At 35.6% G+C, this 2,460-nt stretch overlaps 1 pseudogene; it reads right to left on the bottom strand.

The window, feature by feature from the left end:
- Window positions 1-255: 255 nt before the first annotated feature.
- Window positions 256-2,204, bottom strand: LOC101976727 (integral membrane protein GPR180 pseudogene; annotated as a pseudogene).
- Between the last annotated feature and the right edge of the window lie 256 nt (window positions 2,205-2,460).

Genomic DNA, 2,460 nt, shown 5'->3' with positions numbered 1-2,460 from the left:
TGATGAGGTTTAGGGACACTGAAAAGTGTTGTAGTATAAGCAGATAAAATTTGTTCAAAAGGGTGCTTTCAAACATTTTACTTAATACCTTTTTTGAGTTTTGGTACTGCTTAAATGCAGTTATGTAAATAACATGCTCTGGCTTCAAAGTTCCATTTTTCATACCAAATGTGTGAAAAAAAAAAGAGTCACTGTGTTTGGATCCTTATTGCATTCCTTTAAGCAATTCACCTTTCATTCAACAAAAATCAAGTGTCAGAAATGAGGGTGACTTTTGTGTCCAGATGATATGGTCAGTGGTAGTGTTACTGAGGAAAGAGAAGAGACTTCCCAATATAGACTGTGAGATAGGAAAACGTCTGTAGGGAATAACCATGGAAAAAGACTGGCAAAGGATAACACTTATGATAATAACCTTATCTCTTTGGTATTCTTTGAAAAGGATAGAAATGCACATAAGACCAGGATGGCATAAAAACCACAAGATGCAACCTTTGGCAAATGTGATGTTAAACTCTCTTTTGAGTGTGATTCTCCCCACTGTGTGATCTGATAGTCAACATCCTAAAAACAATGCTAGGCAAATTTTAAAATGATTAGGAAAATCCCTGCTAAGTTGTGGTGTGAGTGGTAGCTGTGATGACTAGAATCTCCAAACTGTTCCAAAAGTTATAAAATACTCTGCAAGGAACACTGCAATGCCACTGGACACAGGGGTAGAATGCCACTGGGGCAGTCTGCTTTGAGACCTCTTTATTCTGACTGTTGTCCAACTCATGCATCGACTCAGAAATAGGTATAATATGTAAATTTGGAAAGCAATGTCAAAAAATTCTGCCAAAGTTCCCATAAAAGTTACCCCTTTTCCATCTTTAGAATACTTTTCAACTTATCTCTGGATAATTTTTTACTACAGTGATTACTATGACTGCTTTCCTGCAGTTTTAGCCAATCTGGAGCTTAGAACAGGTAGAGTTTAACTTCTTTTCCAATAGCTACTGCTATGTTGTTGATTCTGACAAACAGAACAGCATGGTCAACATGAAATTGAGGAGGTGGATGCTCTGCTGGTGCTACTGAAGCTGCTTGGCAGGTCTTAGCCTGACTGGTCTGCGGTCACAGCAGCATGGGGCCACATCAGCACAACCCCCAACAACCGCCCCCGCCTTAGACACCTGCACCCAAGCCCTAAGCACCTGTGGCCATGAGCCCCCAGCACAGAGTTTTATTCACTTCAGAAAGTTTGTAAGACTATTTATGCAGACATATGCAAGTGTCTTCTAAATATGCTATGATGAGAATGTTAGTATTGAAAGGATCATAAGTCTGGTATTTATTCTGTGTTATCAGACTTTTATTATAGCTCATTAAAATAAAAAGGAACAAATTCACTTTTATGTCTTTTCTTGCTACCATTACCGTTCATTCAGGATTCTGTAATCAATGATATATCATCAATTACATCAATAACTCTATAGATATAATCAAATATGAAAGTTCTACAAGTAAATGTGAACTATTTAAAGGTAGACAGAGATTTCTAGTGTTATTTTAAATAATCTCATTCATTTCCTATTTATAGGCATATTTCTCTCTAGTCATCAGCATCTGTAATTTTTTTTAAATTTTAGATAAACATAATACCTTTATTTAATTAATTTATTTATTTTTATGTGGTGCTGAGGATCAAATTCAATACCTCACACATGGTAGGCAAGTACTCTACTGAGCCACAACCTTAGCCCCATCATCAGCATTTTTTATCTTTATTTTTCACTTTATACTTTGTCAAACATTCTCCTCTCATCTACTGACTGAAACACACACACATTTTCTTGCCTTTATTTGCCACTAATAATGTCTCATTCTGAAAATATAGTTATCATATTGATAAAATCAGTGTTAAAGGGGAAAAAAAAAACAGGTCTCAGTTACCAAGTTCTGTCTCCTTCACCTTTAATAGATCTGACTAATGTTTGTTCACTGCTGTCTCATTCCAGGTGTCATGGTAAAGAAGCAAAACAAGTTATCTGTGTTCCCATGGCACATTTTACCTCTTTCATTATTTTCACACCTGCTTGTATTTCTCCTGAGTACACTGTAAGCCACTGAAGGACAAAACTTTTGTTAATTTTTTGTGTTTGTATTTCTAGTACCTGAATAGCATCAGCTTTTGTGAGTGAACTCAATGAATGAGGCGACATTGAACTAAAGGACTTTGTCTTCTAGAATTACTGTTACCATATAGGTATCAAAAGCATAGGAAAAAGATGCTCAGTTTTTTGTTCTCTGCTGGATCATTGGCCTTATTTCCTTTTAATTGATGCCTATAATTTAAAAAGAAATTAAAAACAAAAATGAGAGGAAAGCAGTCACCAATTGTTTGACTTATAAGTTAATTATATTGTTTAATACAATTGGAAAAATTGTCACATCATTTGTGTCCGGAGTACCTTGTAC

This window comes from Ictidomys tridecemlineatus, chromosome 1 (genome assembly GCF_052094955.1).
Source record: "Ictidomys tridecemlineatus isolate mIctTri1 chromosome 1, mIctTri1.hap1, whole genome shotgun sequence".
In the NCBI taxonomy this organism is placed as follows: Eukaryota; Metazoa; Chordata; class Mammalia; order Rodentia; family Sciuridae; genus Ictidomys; species Ictidomys tridecemlineatus.
The sequence above is the reverse complement of the archived record's forward strand: the minus strand, read 5'-3'. Positions and strand labels throughout refer to the sequence as shown.